General features: G+C 40.8%; 1 protein-coding gene across 1 annotated transcript in view; it reads left to right on the forward strand.

Moving 5' to 3' along the window:
* Nucleotides 1–20,255, forward strand: part of PFKFB4 (6-phosphofructo-2-kinase/fructose-2,6-biphosphatase 4) — a 91,296-nt gene that overhangs the window by 802 nt on the left and 70,239 nt on the right. The window lies entirely within an intron of this gene.

The raw sequence follows: 20,255 nt of genomic DNA on the forward strand, positions 1-20,255 counted from the left end.
GAGCTCGCGGGGGAGCTCCCCGAGGCGTGGGACGCTCCCCTTCCCTTCTCTGGCTCCTTTCCCTCGCGGTGCCTTGGCTTGAGCGGCTTCTCCCCGCCGCTGAGGCTGCTGTTTGTTTACCAGGCACCTCACTGGGGGGAGGGGCAAGTCCGGAGCTGCTGCTTTGGTTCCCGTCTGCCGTGTGCTGCTGTCACGGAGGCTTGGCTGAGATGGGTCACCGATTCGTGAAGCCAGGCCCTTTCCAGCCTCGAGCCCCAGGTGCTATAGGAGGAAGTGGTGCTAGTGATTCAGTAGGGATCCTTCTTCCTCCTGAGTCAGGGCTGAGCTAGTTCCTCGGTCAGCTTGGGGTTCTGGGAGGACATAGGTCAATGCCTCTGGGGTGCAAGCTGGTAATCTGCCTTTGTCCTCTCAAGCTTTGGTTCCTTTCCCCTGTGATCCCTTGGAGTAGTGGCACTCAAACTTTTTTTACTGGTGACCCCTTTCACATAGCAAGCCTCTGAGTGCAAACCTCCTTATAAATTAAAAACACTTTTTATGTATTTAACACCATTATAAATACTGGAGGCAAAGTGGGCTTTGGGGTGGAGGTTGACAGCTCGTGACCCCTCCCCCCCATGTAATAACCTCACAACCCCCTGAGTGGTCCCGACCCCCAGTTTGAGAACCCCTGCCTTGGAGGGAGAGGGAGGGTTGCCTCATCTCTAGCATCCCTTGGGAGGGTACAGCAATTGAATTTACCCATGAAGTGAAGTCCACTCCTCATGGCATAGCACCTAGAGACCACAGGATATGAATGAAGTGGCATCATGGTGCAGAGTAGCACCTGAAATGCTATTGGAGATGACCCAGACCCATTTCCGTTCCCCTGCCTGTCCCTGTTTTTTTAGGGGCTGGGAGAACTCCTTGATAAAAAGGGGGGAAAGAAATGCACAGACTCTCTTGGAATATAAGCAAGCTAAATACACAGCCAAACTACGGAATAGGCTATCAATTTTTAAAGTATTTTCAGGTTCTTCGCTCTCCATGCAGTCATCCAAGGGCTGGTGTTAGGCTTGATGTTTGAAGGGAAATTATGACCCAGATACCACAGCAGGTAGTCAGATGGGAGATGGAACCTGTGGCTTACACTGGGAGAACTGGAGCAAGTCAGGGTGCCAGCAGCCTGAGGAGAGATTGTGAAGTGGGGGGAAAAAAGCATGATGTACATAAATGTATTAGAATACCAGAGTCTGTGACTTGTTCCAAACTAGTTCTTAATATTGTTTCCCTACTGGGGCGTTTTGCTGCTGGAGGTGAGATCTTTGGAATGAAATGTTTACTTGTGGTCACTATAAACATTTTGCCAGGGGCAGGTTGTTAACCACAGTGTTCTGGTAAATTCTTAGGAAGGCAACTGTTATCTTTTGTATTTTCCTACTCTTACAAAAAGAAGCTGTTCTTAATTTTCTGTCTTAAACAGTTATGTAGTGCTACTAGGTGGTAGTCTTCCCCAGAAAGGGCTGAAGTTCACTAATGCATTAAGTGCTTAGTGTATTGATAAAGTATTTTGAGTAACAATTCAGAATGAAAGGTGCCCCAGAAATGTAATTTTTCTAAAAGATACTGAACTTTTTGAATGCTGGTTCAGTGAATCAGCCCAACTGATTAAGCCTTTTTAAGTAAAAGTGTGTCATAGATACCCCAAAAAATCATCTCTTACTTTGATGGAAGGGTGAGAATAGATTTGAATAGTATAGACAGTCCACCTGTATCATTCTCAACCTGTTAAGGCCTAACTGGACATCAACCACAAATGAGGGACCCAAGGAGATTGTATATCCTAATGATAAGGGTGGTGTAAAGATCTAGGTAGATATAATAACAATGCAGGAAATATAGTCATGAAAGACTCATGCTTTTTTAATGTAAACATTTTCTGTGACCCTTGTTTTTAGCTCTTTGCATGTGTATTGCATGTGAACAATTTGCATTAAATACTAGATAACAGCAAGTTAGTGTGGGACAAAATTAGGGTAATTTGAGAGGTATCCATCCCATGGTATGGTCACTTGTTTTTACAGTGCTATGATTATGTAAAATGAAATTTAATAATAATGATTATCGAGCTTCAAATCACACTTCAATATACTATTGAGAAGTTCCAATTTTTTTCCAGTAAAAATTTGCAAATGTGGTCTTACTCGGTTGTTAGATGCTACCTTGATTATAGCTGCAATTAAAATGACTGATTTAATGTAAATGAAAAATAATAAAAGCGTGAACAAAGTTATTACTGCATTTATTTATTCACACAATTTGTATAAGGCCTCAATCCTGTAAAGAGGCATATGCTTAAATAGGACTAATCATGGAGTGATAGTTAGTCATGTGTGTAACTGTTTGAAGACTCAGGTCCTATATTTATTTATAATAAATCTAAGACCACTTCAGAATTAATATCTTGAAGTAATTCAGTAATTGTCAGCAAAGCAATAAAAGTGTGTATCTAACCACTTACTAATATTTTAATGAAGGCTTGCTTTTGACATTTACTGTTTGTTTGGGATTTAAATTTTCCATATGTAATAGAGTGTGTGTGTATTTTTTTCTCTTCTGTGGTCAGGATGAACATAAAACATTTTGTCTGCTGACTCTGTTCCCCTTTTTAGAAATCAAGAGGTTGTAAAGTTCGGACTCTTTTTTTGTTTGTTTGTTTGTTTGTTTGTTTTGAGTATTTCAATTTTCTTCTATAGGAGGGTCCTCATTTTGATACTTGTGGGGGGAAAAAGAGAGATTTCAATTGAGGAATCTAATGTGAGCCTGTGCTTTCAGACCTGGAAACATGAGTGTGATTCTATGATGGGGTTGCTTGTGATGGTAGGGAGCAGCACTCGGCCCCTCTGGGGCTCAGTTCTGGCTTGTCGTGTGTTCCTAGAAGCTCATAGTTTAGGGTTTCCACCGACCATCTGCTGGGATCAGGAAGGACTCAATCATTTCCCTGCTATTATGGGAGCCACAGATACTGGTGCATTGTGGTCATTATTGTTTTCTGCCTGTGGTGCACAATAGTTTAGTCTTCTGTGCACTGTAATACTTTGGCCTAATTTCAGTTGTTGAGTTTAGTGTGTGGGTGCTACGTGGTGGTGGTGTGTGATGTTCTGGAGGTCAGACTAGATGATGTGGTGGTCCCTTCTGGCCTTAAACTCTATGACTCAGTGCTTCTTAGGAGAATTCACAGGCTGCTTGTGAAAAGATCAAAAATTATGAAAAGAAAATATGATTAAAAAAATAAAAGGGGCAAATCTCACATTCATTTTTTCTTTTGTTTTCATCACAAAATTTTTCCCATTTCAGATAAATTATTGTAACAAACACTTATAAAAGTGAACAAACATAATAGTTGTCTCACTATCTCTGGGGGAATTAAAACTCTGAGAGTCTGCTGGTTGGGCTTGTTGTGTAACAGGACCCTTCATCAATTTGGCCACTGAAAATAGACTAGCCATTTTCACATTTTCTTTTTAGCCCATTTCTGTGAAGTGCTGGGATATTACTGTGCTAAGCACCATATAATAGCCTATAACATAAGGAAATCATAATGTTATTCTTGAAGACTGTGAACTTCTTAAAAAGTAGGAGTAGACTGTGCATGGGCCTAGTTGCAGATAGTCTTTGGTGACATTTTGCCTTGTTGGTGTGCTATTGTTGTTTCTGGGCACCTACAAGAACCTGGGCCTAAATGTCTCTGTCACGTACTAAAATTTGGTTAAATACATAGTAAGATGAATATTAATCACTTTTTTGTAATTGAATATGTATGTACCTTAACTGATGTATGTGGCTGGTTTTTTTAAAGTGAAGTAACTTGTACAAAATTTAACATGATTTGCTTGTAAATGTGTATCATACTAAAATAAGAAATTAATTTCATTTTTTTGGTGGAAAATGTATCGCAAATTCTATAGTTACAAATTACACATGTCCTGGAACACCAATATTGACAGACTTTATGAGTTTTAATTTCGGCTAAGTCCATTAGCCCTGTCTGAGTTAAGAAGTTTCAAAATAACTCCTGATAATATCTTCAGTAATTCAAAGGATCAAGCATCTGAATCAGCAAACTGAAATTAGTATCAAAACCTTTACAAACTTAGCAGGCCTTGTGCATGCTAAACACAAATGGTAACTGTTTTAGAGAGCACTTTTTAACATGGTTTCAATTGCATAACTGTACTAAGCTGTTCTAACACGGCTGCTAGAACCTCCATAGTACTCTTCCAGGAACCCGTTCAGATGTTTTCTGGAGCACATAGGATTGTGTGATGGTTAAAGTGGTTTTTCTCATGTTGTTAGTTTGTATTTACACAGTAGGAAGAATGCCACATGGCTTCCCCCATAGAATATATTGTATTTTTGTTAGCAGCTTTTAATTTTATGTTATATGCACAGCTGTATTCAGTTTTTGGTGCTACAGGTGAATCATACAGTTGAGATGACAACACAGCGTCCTGACTCTTCTAGAGACCAATGCTAAGCCCTTGTATGGTGATCAAGCATTTCATATGTAACTGTAGTACATAAAAGAGGTGTTTTTAGACTGGTTTCTCAGGTTCCCATTTCCTGGTCTCATTAGATAGCTGACTGTTTAGCTAGCTGACCCATTTCTAAAAAACTCTTTTCAAGATAAATTTTTTTCCATACTCACGATACAGTATCATACATTTCACTTAATTTCCTACTCTGGAAAGTAACTGTTCTTTGCTTATATAGTTGGCATAATACATTTTCAGATTACATGGGAAACCCAACAATTGAGTATGCATAACTCTTCTTGTAACTAAAATAGTTACAGCAGATGCTAGCTACTAATTTCTTGCAGTGTTTGTACATAGTTCTGTAATGTCATTGAAAAGCAATTTAGAGATGCATACTGTGGACACAGCCGTATTAGTTGTTTTAAAAGTGGTATTACTTCCCTTGGAAATGGGTTAAAATATGTAGTGGGATCGGGCCTTCAGTTTCGCTGGAGCCAGTGCCTGCTTGCAGATGATCACAAACTTTGTGTTTAGGTTAATCCCTGACGTAACTCCATTGATTTCATTTGAGTTGCATCAGGAATGATTTGGTCTGGGATGTAGTCTAGATAGTTAGTTCAGGTTAACTTCCATTAGGTAATGAGAGAATTCCTGCCCTCCTGCGGATTACATACAGTCTATGAATGTGTAGCTCAAATCAGGTGTAAGACACAAGGCATGGAATATTTGTGGTGGTGTATTTTTAGTTGCTAAAGCCAAGCTTCCATATGGTACATGAACTCTTCTTACATACTAATTCTCTATTGAGCTCAAATGATTGGAGGATTTTAATAGGCTTGAAATATACTTCCATCAATTATCATTGCCCAACATGATATTTGGATTTAGGACTGTCTCGCTCTTCCTCTTAAATTCTCTCATGCTCAGATTTCCCTGAAGACTTAGTTAGTGTAAAACATGTTAAGTTTGTAGTTCATGGGAATCCTGATTTTTGTCCTTTCCATTCCTTGAAGTCAGAGAATTTCATGGCATTTTTCTTCTGTGTTGATTGAAAACAAAAAAAGTAGAAGAGCGTTTGCAGTTTTTCCATCATTAGTGTGAAACAAATCTTCCCAAGACAATGGGGAGTTTTACAGGGGTTCATGACCTTTCTCAATTAAAAAGTTCCAAGTGGGCCTGTAAGAGCAGTCCCGTGAGAACCAGGCTGGTGAAAAATATAGCAACGCATCTCTGTCTGAGTGAAATATTCCTGTTTGCACTTGCAGTTACCCTGACCCACATCTGTGCCCATTTTTCACTGTAGAGCAGCGTGGCTGTTCATACAGCTGAGAAACACTTCCTCTCTTGTATTGGAGAAGGAAAATTTAAATAACATCCCAATAAACTCATGTTTCATTGAAAGGGGCCAGTTATTTGAAAAGCACATAGCTGACATCAACACTGTGAACCTGGTGTGTGTGTAATGTGCGTATATATAAACAAACTAGGGCAGATCTTAAGGTTGTGTGAATTGTTGTAGGCCCGTTAATATGAAGTCAATGAGCCTATGACAATTTACACATAGTGGTGCAAATGCTCATCTGGTGTATGTGTGTGTATATTGTACATAAGCATCATTCTTGGGTAGTCAGAATCACTGTGGCTGAGATTGGATAATGGACACTTAACCCTCTTAGGCTGGGGTTTTCAAAGGAGCCTATGTAGAGTTACTGCAGTCTTTTGTAGCAGGGGTGTGTGTGTGTGTGAGCGAGCTACCATTTTCCATTCTGCTTGAATAACGTACCATCAAAAATAACTTGTTCTAATTATAGCATTAAATAATGGTTCGTCTACTGTTTCCAGAATACCGTCTTCCTCATTTCTTTGTCACTTGAGCCATATAGGTCTGCTGTTCTATCTTGCCTTGTGTTTGTGTATTATAACTTGTGATATTGCAGTCCGTTCCATGTTCCATAGAGACATGCAAGGTTATGACCTCTGTAACAGGAGAAGCAAAATGAAAATGTGGTTCCTAGGACTAAATCTTCTATTCAAACAAAAATGTCTTCAGTAATAATAGCGAGAAAAATGCAGGGATATTACTACTAGTAAAATCCTTTGTCTAAATTTTTTTGGTTTTAGGTTTATTTTTTAATGCAAGTATCTCGTTGGGTAAATGTTTGCATTTATCATAGCTCTCTTTGCTCATGTTATTGCTCCTGGTTAGTTTATCTGTGTTTGATAAATTAGATTATTTTGGATGTTGTAATTTTATTATCTGTCCTATGTTTATTCACCACCTATGTTTTGTTCTTGAAGATTCTCAGAAAGCCCACAAACTATCTAGTCATGCTTGCAAAATGCAGGAAGATGAAAAATCTACCCTAAAGGCCATGGGAACAAGATTCCATATCAGATCATGGCATATCAGCAGCTGTCTGTCCAGTCATACTTGTTCCTTGTGAACTAGGTGTTAACATAATATACATGTTAGCATTATACTTCTCTAAATTCAGATTAGTTTAACTTCTCTTCAGAAATTACTGATTTTAGACAGGGGTTCTGTAGAAATGGTTTTCTGACTGCTGTGTTTTTAATATAAGCGTTTTTGAACTTCTTATTCCTATGTGAATAGATTGCTTATTTTTTCCAAAATATGTCCACAGAAGCCCACTCATGTTACTTTCCCTGTGACTTTTCTTTCATGGCTTACCTATTATTAAAATAACTAAGAAACAGACTACAAAATGTCAGCCTTGAAAACAGAAGCCATCTTTCTGTCTGAGCTTCTTGGGGGCACACATGATATTTGCTCTACATCAAGAATAGTCTACAGGTATGCTCCTAAGATCTTAAAACTGATCATCACCTATCCCAGTGATTGGATCCTTTCACACTTCTGTACTTCCATTGTCCCAGGCTCACTGCTTTCTTCAACTTCTTACTGTCCTCTGGCTCCTTCCCCATACAATACCAATATGTCATGGTGTACTCTACTCTCTAACACCCTTCCTTTGACATCACCTGCCTCTCCATCTCCTTTCTCTTCTTTATTGAATATAGTGTGTACTTCAGTTTCTCTTCCTCCAAGTCTGTCTTGGATCCCTTCCGATTTGGTTTCCATTATCTCCAAGGAAGCCTGCTCTTGCTGAAACTGCTCTCACAAAAACCTATGCTCCATTGTTATCCTTGACTTCTCCGTACTGCATTTTGCACTGTCAGTCATCCTCTCCTCCTTGATAGTCTGTCATTGGGCTTTTATGATACAATCCTCTCTTTCTTACTCTACTGTCTCATTGTTTGACTTTGTCCCCCTTCTGTTCTCTTTACATCTTATCTCCTGGCTATCAAATCCATTCACATGGCTTCAACTTTCATTCTATGCTAATGACTCCCAGATTTACAGTCCACCCTGGTCTGTCTCCTTCCATCCAGTCCTGCATCTTGCTCTGTCTCTTCAGCATCTTTTTTTGCATGTCCCATCATCAGATTTAACTTAAGGAGTTTGGTTTCAGACATATTATCTTCCTTCCTAAATCCTCCCTACTCTGCTTCCTTCTCTCTGGCATTCGATCCGCCCATCTGGGGGTTATTCTTCCCTCTAGCTTGCTCCACATACCCAGGCCATGTCCATGTCCATGTCCTGCATCTTGTTCCTCCTCCTCATGTTCTTTTTCCTGCACCCAGCAGCATATTCTCTCTCTTAGGCCCGTGTTCTAGTCTTTCTAGCATCCTTAAAGCCCACATTATCATTTTCAGTCCATGCAAAAGTCCTCCTCCTTGCTTCTGTTTTGGTCATGTCTCTCCCTTCTGAATCTCTCCACTTGCACCTCATCAACTATTGCATCCTGTTTCAGCTTCTTGTCACCCTTAAAGCTTTATATAATTCTGTCTCTTCCTCCTTGAGCTTGTCCTGTTGTGCATCATACTCTGCTCTTTCAGTATGTCCGCCCTTGACTGCCTCAATCATTTCTATACTTTTTTCAGTACTGCCCCCTTTGTATGGTATGGTATCCCAAGGCTCTACTTTCTTCATATTAAACATCCTCCTTGAAGATCCATGCCATGCCATGCTGACTACATTAAATCTTGACATACATATTAAGTAAAAAGAAGCAGCATACTTTACTTCCAGTTTCCCCTCAGCTCAGTTTACTTGCCTGCATGTTCCTACATTGTCATCTCCTTGGGGAGCTTGTTGGTCTGGAAAATATCAAATACACAGCACACCACCACCATAAATAATTAGAATTCTAACTTGGGAAGCAATGCAAAATTCTTCATTTTCAAATTGGATTTAATAGCAATTGTAAAATGGATATGCTTTATCAACTTTTGTTTCATTCGGAAAAGACCTACAGATGGAATGTTATTATGAAAGGAGGAATATATATGCCTTCTTCTTGACGTGCATGCAGTATGTATTCTTGGTTTAGATGTGTTTGCTCTTAAATTAATTTTTTTTGGGTGAACCATAATGCCACTTAGGCCATGTTTCCTTCCTCCTGAAGCTTTTTCCCTCCCTAATTAGTCACAATTCATTTTAATAAAAGAGCATATCTTTTACTGTAAAGTTAAATGAACAAAACAAAATGACCCTTTGTGAATTGGTTGACTAGAATTGGAGTGTATATTATGGTATCAGGACTTCAGGTATCTGTTGCATGACCCCAGAGCTAGGGTTTGACTTCGGTAATCCATAAATAGTAGATTTACTAGGTGAGCTAAAATCAAGTGTTTGGGAGGTGTGTTAAGTGTGTTATATTTGGAAGTTTGTCTACTATTTGACATAAATCATAACGCCAAGAAGCACATGCTGAAATGTTTTATATTTTCTGCACAAACAGCTTTTCTGGTTTGAAGGAATCTTACTGAAGCCTGGTGCAGGTCTTAGACTGTTACAGAGATGTTTATTTGTGATGTCACAGAAGAGGTATAATTGAACAGAGATTAAAGAGAATCATTTCTAGAAATCCTGTCCCTTGACTTGGTACTGTATGACACTTTGATTAAGAAACTAGAATGATATAAAATCAACATAGCACACATTAAATGGATGAAAAACTGGCTGTTAGGCCTCAAAATATAATTGTAAATGGGGAATCATCAAGGGGGTGTGTTGCAAGGATCAGTTGCTGGCCTAATGCTGTTTAGCATTTTTAATAATGACCTGGAAGAAAACATAAAATCATCACCAATAAAGTTTGCCAATGACGCAAAAATTGGGGAACTGAAAAACAATGAAGAGGACAGATCACTGATGCAGAGCGATCTGGATCACATGGTAAGCTGGGCACAAGCGAACAATAAGCATTATAATATGGCCAAATGGAAAGTCATACATCTAGAAACAAAGGGTGTTGGCCATACTTACAGGATGGGGGACTATCCTGGAAAGCAATTACTTTGAAAAAGATTTGGGGGTTGTAGTGGACAGTCAGCTGAACAGGAGCTCCCAGTGCAATGCTGTGGCTCAAAGGGCTAATGCAATCCTTGCATGTATAAACGGGAATCTCAAGTAGGAGTAAGGGTTATTTTACCTCTGTATTTGGCACTGCTGTGACTTGTGCTGGAATTCTGTGTGCAGTTCTGGTGTGCACAATCTAAAGATGTTGATAAATTGGAGAGGGTTCAGAGAAGAACCACAACAATGATTAAAGGATTAGAAAACTTGCCTTATACTGATTGAGCTCTTTGAGTCTATCTATTTATCTTAACAAGGAGAAATCTTAAGGAGTGAGTTGATTAGTCCTTAAATGTCTGCATGGGGAACAAAAATTTGATGATAAAGGGCCTTTAAGGGTATGTCTGCATGGCAAAGAAAAACCCTTTGCAGGCCGGTACCAGCCGACTTGGGACTTGGGCTGCAGGGCTGTTTCATGGCTGTATAGACTTCTGGGTTAGAGCTGGAGTCTGAGCTCTAGGACCCTGTGTGGTGGGAGAGTCCTAGAGCTTGGGCTCAAGCCCAAGCGTGGAAGTCTACACATCCATAAAACTTGCCCTGAAACCCAAGCCCTGTGAGCCTGAGTTGGCTGGCAAAGGATAAGTTTTTCTTTGCTGTGTAAACATACCTTTAATCAAGCAGAGAAAGGTATAACACTATTCAAAGTCTGGAAGTTGAAGCTAGAGAAATTCAGACAAGAAATAATGCATACATTTATTATGCTGAGCGTAATTAACCATTGGAACAATTTGCCAAGAGTTGCGGAGGATTCTCCATTACTAATAATTTTTAAAGCAAGGTTGGATGTTTTTCTAATTATGGGGAAGTTCTATGGGCTGAGTTATACAAGAAGTCAGACTAGATGATAACAATGGTCCCTTCTGGCCTTGCAATCTATGAATTTATGAATCTTGTGGCCTGTCAACCCTAAAACTTTCATTGCTGGTAAAGCCAGTGGAGCTGAGCAGGTTGAGCAGTAGGAAGTTAGAAAAATATTTAAAAAAAAAAAAAATGTGTAGAAGAACCCACTGTGTATTCAGAATGTAGAGTGCAGATTTCAATAACTATCCTAATTTCCCCATTCTAGCTGAAGTGAAAAAAGTATTAAAATTTTGGCTGATGTGTGATTTTTAAGCACAGTTTACATTTAGGATGGATTTTTCGCATCACAACCTTTTCAACAGTAATGTCCAGAAATAGAAGATTTAGGTACAGGATAATATTTGACCTGATGGTTAATGATGGTTTCCTGATCAGTCTGTATAAGTGTATCCTCTAAGGCATGTATAGACAATCCCAATCAGTAATTGACTCAGTGTTTCTTCCTCAGTAAGGAGGGACAGAAGTCCAAAGAATAGGCTGTAGAATGAAGTGCTGCCAGCCTACAATATCTCAGTGAGTGATACTTGCCAAGACGCAAATGGAGAAAAAACAGGATATAAAAAACACTCTGATTCTTGCTATGTCAAACTTTGAGGGAGTGATTTTTTTAACTTGTGTTTTCACAGATTTTGATCTCCAAAGAAGTTACTAACAGAAATGATAGATATGTACAAATGATTTACATTAAGTAGTTATAAATATAGGTCCCATCTTGCAAATACTATCCAGACTATATAGTGGCTAGCATTTGCAGGATGGGACCCAATATGATTGAAAACTGTGCAACTGAACAGCAGCAGCAGTAAAACTGATCTGCCCTCTTCTCTGCTCACCTTAGAAGTGTGAACTTGATATAATTGGACATTGATTCTTTTTCTAAAAAAGCAGTTGATGTTCAGAAAACTAGTGTTGGCCTTATGTGCCAGGTGTAAATATTTATGTTGAATTTGTTTTTCAGACTGACAGTTTCACATTCCTTTTTACAACCTGTATTGTAAAAATCCTAAGTGTATTTGGAAGAAAATGATTAATCAAAATAAAAAACTGAGTGTAATAGAAAATATAACTCTTGTTTTTGCAATGGTACAAAATATACAAAGTGTTACGAGTACAGCTTGTCATAAGATGTCATGACCTCCTCCAACAACGCATGTGGAGTGCTGGAAACAACAGACACATCAATCAAGGTTCTGTATAGAATGTACAAAGAAGTCTGATTCTAGGATTTTTCACATATATGGATCAAATCTTTTTGAATGCCATTTCTTGTGGGTGCTGACGTTTATCCCTCGTTCATACTAATCTGTGGTACATTCAGCATTGGATTTTCAAAGGAGCCTAAGGGAGTTACATACCCAGTCCCATTCAGTTTAAATAGGAGTTAGACACCCAGTTCTCTTAGGCTACTTTGAAAATCCCAGCTTCAGTTGTTAGGAACAGATTGTCAACAAAAATCTAAGCAATTACTTCCAAAGATAGGAAATAATTTCACAACTTTTGGGTTTGCAGGTGAAGTATGTTAGGTTGTGGAAACATTGATTAGGGCTACAAATTGCCTACAATGATGCTAATATGGCTAGTAGAACTTATTTTGTATCTTTGAAAGAATTAGTCCCCCATTTGCATTTGCCTGGTTTGGGAACCCACTAGTCTATGGATCTGGATGGTAATGCTCTGTCAGTGAGAATTATCAAAGGGGGCTGGAGAGGAGTCTTGCTCACATCCAGTTGTTGTTTTTACAGTAGAGTTCTGTTATGTTAAATCCAAGGACAGAATTTAAATTTTAAATTGCAGAGTTCAGTCCACTTACAATGGAAATAGTTAGAGGGGACACCTGGACCAGAATCTGATCAATAAAACATTTAATTATGCTGTGGTGGGGGGTAGGGGGAAAGGGAAAAAGTTATTTTGCTCAATATTAATAGCAGGAATTGGAGATTTCCTCAACTGAGATTCCTTATCACATTTTTGGTATTACTTTCAGATACCTTGTTCACAAGTGAGAACTCTGTGACTAGATATTTGTCAGTGACATGTATTATGCTGAAGTGAGCTGTAGCTCACGAAAGCTCATGCTCAAATAAATTGGTTAGTCTCTAAGGTGCCACAAGTACTCCTTTTCTTTTTGCGAATACAGACTAACACGACTGTTACTCTGAAACCATGTATTAAACTGCGAGAAGTTGGGATAGTAACCAGTACAATAATATTCTAATAGTTGCTGCACTCTTAATTTGTAGTGGATGAACTGTGAGCTAGTTCTACCATTTCTTTTTCTTTGTATATCTTGTTGCTTCTGGACAAACTAGGAAAAACCCTCTTGTCGAACAGGCTGGGAGTGTCGGCAAGTGAACTGCAGTTATTTCACTGCCCTCCACAAAAGCTGCTGATCTTAGCTTATAAATGCTGACTGACTTCTGTGACTGAAAGAAGGTTGAAAATGGCCTCCCACCTTCACTTCCTTGTAAATGCCAATGAAATGCAGAAGAAATAGATGATCCACCCACCCTGTTGTTTTATATTAAGCAACTGGACAGAGATCCAGATTTTTTTTTGTTGGGGCAAGAGGGTGGAAAAATTAAGGCTCATCAAAATACCTCTTTCAAGACAAAGCAAAAATCTTAGCCCTGCAGCAGACATCAGTGTGAAAAATCAAAATGCTGCTCATGCTAGATCTTTCTACCAGTGGGTCAGATGCAAAGTTAAAATAAACTTTCTATATAAACAAAACAAAGTTCCTCAGCTAAATTAAGTTCCAGCATTTCTTTGTTTTGTTTCAGAAAAATAAATGAATTTTCTTCTTCCTGGTCAGCAGGAAATCCAGCCAGATGGAGTCTGAGAGTTCAGATTTGATTTTTCTACAAGTTCCATATGCCTTTCCACCTTTTGAAGTGTTTTATTTTATTTTTAGAAGTAATAACCGCTGTGTTTGTGGTATATATAGGGACCTTGTCTTCATATCAGTCTGTAAAGCACCGAGATATAAAATCTGGGGCCTTGCCACAAAAAATACATCTACTTCCATTCTAGTGCTGACCTTCTACTTCACAGGTTGGTACTGTAGACCGCCATGTCTTTGATATTATCCTGCAGGTAAGAGCTTGTTATTTAATTACATCTTCACATATGTCCTAATAGGTCGGGGTCTCTTTCTCTCTCTGCCCCCCACCCTGCCAGCTGGGCTTAACTCTGGACTGGTCTGTGCACCACTAGCAGCATACATGTTTTGCCCTATGATCTGTGGGACTAAAAAGTGTGGTGTAGCTAAAGCTAATTTCTCACCTTTGTCTTGTTGCTGAGTGTCAAGGTTCCTTCCCCACTGTGAACTCTATGGTACAGATGTGGGGACCTGCATGAAAACCCCCCTAAGTTTATTTTTACCAGCTTAGGTTAAAACTTCCCCAAGGTACAAACTATTTTACCTTTTCCCCTTGGACTTTATTGCTGCCACCACCAAGCGTCTAACAAATATATAACAGGGAAAGAACCTGCTTGGAAACGTCTTTCCCCCCCAAATCCTCTCAAGCCCTACACCCTCTTTCCTGGGGAAGGTTTGATAAAAATCCTCACCAATTTGCATAGGTGAACACAGACCCAAACCCTTGGATCTTAACAACAATGAAAAAGCAATCAGATTCTTTAAAAGAATTTTAATTGAAGAAAAAGTAAAAGAATCACCTCTGTAAAATCAGGATGGTAAATACCTTACAGGGTAATCAGATTCAAAACATAGAGAATCCTCCTAGGCAAAACCTTAAGTTACAAAAAGACACAAAAACAGGAATATACATTCCATTCAGCACAACTTATTTTATCAGCCATTTAAACAAAACAGAATCTAACGCATATCTAACTAGATTACTTACTAAGTTCTAAGACTCCTTTCCTTTTCTGTTCCTGGCAAAAAACAACACACAGACAGAGAGAACCTTTGTTTTTCCCCCGCTCCAGCTTTGAAAATGGCATGCCATGAGAAGGCAGCAAATCACCAGAGAGCATTCCATAGGTGGAAAGAGCTTGAGATGAGATTAAGGTTAAAGGCCACCATAGATGATCAGCATCAAGAGAAGATTGCATCAGAGTCTCTTTACTGGCAAAATGTTCTGAAAAGGCTCATTGCCATTGTGAGAGTGCTTGCTACGCAAAACCTAGCAATGCATGGCACTTCAGATTAACTGTATGTGCCAAACAATGGAAACTTCCTTAAAATTGTGGAGCTGATGGCTGAGTTTGATGCTGTACTCCAGAAGCATCTAAGAAGAGTCACCACCCAAGAAACGTACACACACCACTACCTTGGAAAAACAATTCAAAATGAGATCATACAGTTACTGGCAACAAAAGTCAAACAGAAGATTGTGGCAGATCTGAAGTCAGCAAGATATTACTCTGTTCTGGACTGCACACCTGACAGCCATATGGAACAAATGACTTTAATGGTGCATTTTGTAATAACAGAACCTAGTGAAAATGTCCCTGCAATGGTGACTGTCAGAGAGCATTTTTTAGAATGTATTGACATTGATGATACTACAGGAGCTGGTATCACAAATGTGCTTCTTAAAAAGCTGAAAATACGGGAGTTGCGATAGCTAACATGAGAGGTCAGGGCTACGTTAATGGTGCCAACATGAGAGGAAAGAACAGAGGAGTGCAGACACGGATCCGAGAGTTAAACCCTCGAGCTTTTTTTGTCCCAGGCAGTTTTCATTCATTGAACTTGGTGATCAGTGATGGAGCATTAGCTTCTAGTGAGGCTGCTCAATTTTTTTAATATAATTCAAAACATCTATGTATTTTTCTCTGCATGAACTCATTGATAAATTTTGAAGCAACATCTGGGAACATCCACTCTGACACTGAAAGCACTGAGTGCCACACGATAAGAAAGTCGAGTGGAGGCGATAAAGCCTGTCAAACACCAAATTGGGAAGATAGATGATGCCACAGTTGCCATTATGGAGGATAATGCTATGACAGGAACTGTTTGTGGGAGAACAGTGGCAGAGGGAAATGGAATCACCAGAAACATACATAACTTCAAATTTCTGTGTGGCTTAGTGTTGTGGCATGACATACTGTTTGAAATAAATGTTGTAAGCAAGAGACTCCAAGGTGTTGACCTTGATATATCTGGAGCAATGGAACAACTCAACAAAGCAAAGTCGTACCTACAGTCTTACCGGTCAGATGGGGGATTTCAAAACGTTCTGAAGAGGTGCACAGAAGTTGGCAAAGGAACTTGACACTGAAGCTATTTTCCCACCCATTCAAGAATACAAGAGTCACCAAAGAAGAAGACATCTTGATTACGAGGCACGGGATAATCCCATAAGAGACTCCAAACAACAATTCAAAGTTGAATTCTTTAACCAGGTGCTAGATTGTGCAATACAGTCAGTTTCATGCAGCTCAAGGAACCCAGCAGTATATTGGGGATGTTGTATGATATTCCAAAACTCCTCCTGAAGAAGACCTACACCAGAAATGCAGGGCACTAGAGACAGTGTTGACATGTGATGACATGCACGATATTGATGCGAGTAATTTTAGGTGATGAACTGAAAGCCCTTTCAAGATACATTTCAGCAGGATCAACTCCAAAGGCTACTCTGGAATATATGTGCACAAATTAGATGACCACTCTTTTTCCAAATGCTTTTGTTGCTCTGTGCATACTTCTAACACTTCCTGTAACAGTTGCCAGTGGAGAATGCAGCTTCTCCAAGCTGAAGTTAATGAAAACACAGCTACGCTCCACAGTGACACAGGAGAGGCTGGTCAGCCTTGCATCCATCTCAATAGAGCATGAGCTGGCCCAGACTGTGGACCTTCAGGAAGCAGTTCAAATCTTTGCAACCAAGAAGGCACGGAAAGCACCACTTTGATTATTCAAACAGATAAAAATGCCAGTGTTTACCATGCAGACAAGAAAAGTTACATTTGCTGTTCAGGCGTTTTTGAAAGTTCAGTGTTAATTAAAATTTTTGAACAAGGCATTTTAAGTTGTTCTCCTTTACTGGGGTAGGTAACAGAGCAGTACCATGAGAGGAATAGAACAGGAAGAAGGCAGAACTGAGACCTTTAAAGTTTTGGCCCGGGCATGGGGGCATCATTTAAGCTCCCCCCCCTCAGGTGCCAAAATGTTGTGGGCCGGCCCTGGTGTTTCTCTCTCCCCCCCCCCCCCTTTTTTTCTTCCATACCCGGTGACTTTTTTCCCCTGCTGAGAAGTCTGGCATTATGCCCATGCTCCTTTTCTGTCAGCCGTGAACATCAACATTGCCTCTGTGGCCTGGCTGAAGCTCGCATCTCTGCCAAGTGCCGCATTTTGCTCTCTTCCCTCCCAGAACTTGAGAGTTGGGAACGGAGACTTAGAAGATATCTGATGGAGAAGGCAATCAGACCCCAATCATATCTGGGTTGGGGACCCCCCTCTCCCTCCATGCATCAGTTTCAGCAAGCAAGCAGTCCCTTTCCGAGTACTAGTTTGGGAATGGAGGCTAAGACTGGTAAGCCTAAGCAAAAGGCTTTACAGAAGAGTAGGGGCACTCTCATAGGCATATGGACAAATCATCTTTGTCTACAACTTCCCCGAAGAGAGAGGATTCCTCACCAACCGCGTCAAAGTTGGGAGAGCCTGCGCACATGGGCACTAGGGACTTACATTTGAGTAAATCTCCTTGGCAGGAGGAGGCAGCGTATGGATCTGATGGTTCTGATGTAAGCTTTGATGGTGAAGTTTCAGGATAAACAGCTCCTGGTGTGCCATCCACTTCTAGAGCTGATGCAGTACTGATATCAATAGGGTCCCAGAAGGTGCCAACTTCTATGGTGGCCAAGGAAGATCCATTTCTGACAGCCCCATCAATGGACTTGTACCATACAGCGGTCTAAAAACAATGTCTCCCTGAAGGACATCTTTGCCCTTCCCTATCTGCATTCATCCCTCCTATGGGGATCATCTCTGTTCCATTGTTACACTAAAGAAGAGACTGTTCCAAAGGTGTAGCGTTGTTCTCCCGTCTCACCTGCCAACCTCGACGTGCAGCCATCGGCACTGTCTGTTCTGATGGTAGTATAGGATCCAACTTTCTTTTTGGATGAGGCAGAGGCCTCACAGAAGTCTTCACAGTACCAGGTGGAGGTGACATGGGACAAGCCCTAGAAGATTAGGCTTTTGGCCTCCAACCAAACATGACTGGCCAAGAAACAGATGGTACCCCGTGCCACGTGGTCCTCCTCTGCCAGTTGATCCATCTTACTGCCTATATTGGGGGTGAGGGGAGTCCAACCCTAGACACCCAGAATCAGTGCATGAGCCATATTTGCCATCGCCTGGCCATCCACAACTGGCCCTGTTGGAGTATTTGGAGGAGGGTGAGCCGATCCAAAAGTTCTGACAGTCTCAGGAGAAATTTCTTTGTCATCACCAGATGAAGCAGTTACTACTTCTCTGGCTCTGCTAGATGATTTAAAACAATATAAAGAACTCATGCGCAGGGTGGTGACAGAACTACAGATTCAGCTTGAGGAAGACCAGGAGGCTAAGCACAGATTACTGGACATTCTGCAGCTTTTTGGGCCTAGTTAAGTAGTCGTCCCCATCAAGGCCATCTGGTCCCAACAAAGACAGTTTTGCACACTCCTGCTTCTTGTGTTCCCAGCTCTAAGAGAGCTGGGAAGTGTTACTTTGTTCCATCCAAAGGAGGTGAGTGTTTGTTCTATTACTCACCACCTCACTTCTTTGTGGTGCAGGTGGCCGCAGAGCAATCTAAGCGGCAACACCCAAAGTCTGCTCCCTCTGATAAGGTACTCAAGTGGTTCGACCTCCTGTGGAGAAAGGTCTTCTCTTCCACCTCATCTCCAGTTCAGGATTTTTAATTATCAGGCCTTTTTGGCCAAATTTGATTTGGCCACTTATGCTAAATTTATGGATTTTAAGGACATTTTCCCTGAGGAGGCTAGAACCTGCACTAAGGTGGATGAGGGCAGATTGGTGGCCAAAACTTCCTCCAGGCTGTGGTGGACACAGCAGATACTGCATTTAGTGGAATGCAACAACTATTTTTATGAGGAGAGACTCATGGCTGCAACCCTCAGGTTTCCCTGGAGAGGTGTAGAATACCATCCAAGATCGGTCCTTTGATCCAGTCAGGCTATTCCACAAGAAGACAGATGAGTGTCTCCAATCCCTTGAGGACTTGGACAATGCTTCGCTCACTGGGCAACTATACCCCTGCCCTGAAGAAAAAACACCATAGACAAGGGTGTAGGACAAGACTGCCTCCTCAGCCTTTATATCACTAATATCCCCAGGAGTCACCATGTAAGAGAGAGAGGATTTAGAAACCCAGGAACCCAGCCTCTGCAACATCCACCACCAATTCGTACTCTGAACCTCCAGACAGAGTTTCTTTGGATGGGACTTTAGAGACATGCATTCCTTTTATTGATGCTTCTTCATTCCCCTCCTCAGATATTTGAAGGACACCTTGCCCAATTTGCCAAAAACTGGAGGGCCCTAACTCAGACAAATGGTACAAGGTGCCTGGACCCTGTGGGAGTCCAGAATACGTATGTTTACTAGTGGTCTGTTGTGCCTGCAGTGCCTTCCTCCCACTCATCCAATCCAGACATGTCCAAATAATGTTGGAGAACATGACAAAAAGTATAATATATAATTAAGCAGGGGACAACATCTCTCCCTCTATGCATAGAGGAAGTCACTCTCTGGACTTAGGGTTATGTGATGGCTGATGCACCATCAGAAGCATAGTTACCAGGGGTGCAAAACTCCCTAGCGGACAGCCTGAATAAACTTTTTCCCACAAATCACAAGTGGAGGATTCACAATTTGGTTCTTGACAATATCTTTGCCCAATGGGGAATGCCGAGCTGGAAAATTTTCATCTTGTGGGTGAACAAGAAATTTCCTTTGTACTGTAAGGCTCAATGGTAGATGCCCTCCTGATGTCATGGAAGGATCACCTGGCATATGCCTTCCGTCCCAATCTATTGATACCAGAAGTTCTATGGAAGATCCACGAAGACTGAGCTTGGGTCATCCTGATTGTGTTCAACTGGCCCAGATACTTCTGGTTTTGCAGATCTACTTAAGCTCTCGCTTTGACCACCCATGAACATCACCCCATTTCTGGTCCTTCTAACACAGCACTGGGGCAGATTCAGGCACCCCTGTCCAGGACTGCTGCAACTCAGAGCCTGTTATTTGGGTAGGCATTGGAAATCAAGCACTCGTGTTCCAGAGGGATGCATTCCAAACCAAAGCAGAAAGAATTCTATGAGGAGCTGTTACTCAGCAAAATGAAAACATTTCTCCCCTTGGGCTCATCATTGCCACTTGTCTCCAGAATCTGCTAGGATCCCTGCTATTTTAGAGTATGTACTTAATCTGAAGTCTTCAGGTCTCACGCTCA

Source organism: Natator depressus, chromosome 7 (genome assembly GCF_965152275.1).
Source record: "Natator depressus isolate rNatDep1 chromosome 7, rNatDep2.hap1, whole genome shotgun sequence".
Taxonomy (NCBI): domain Eukaryota; kingdom Metazoa; phylum Chordata; order Testudines; family Cheloniidae; genus Natator; species Natator depressus.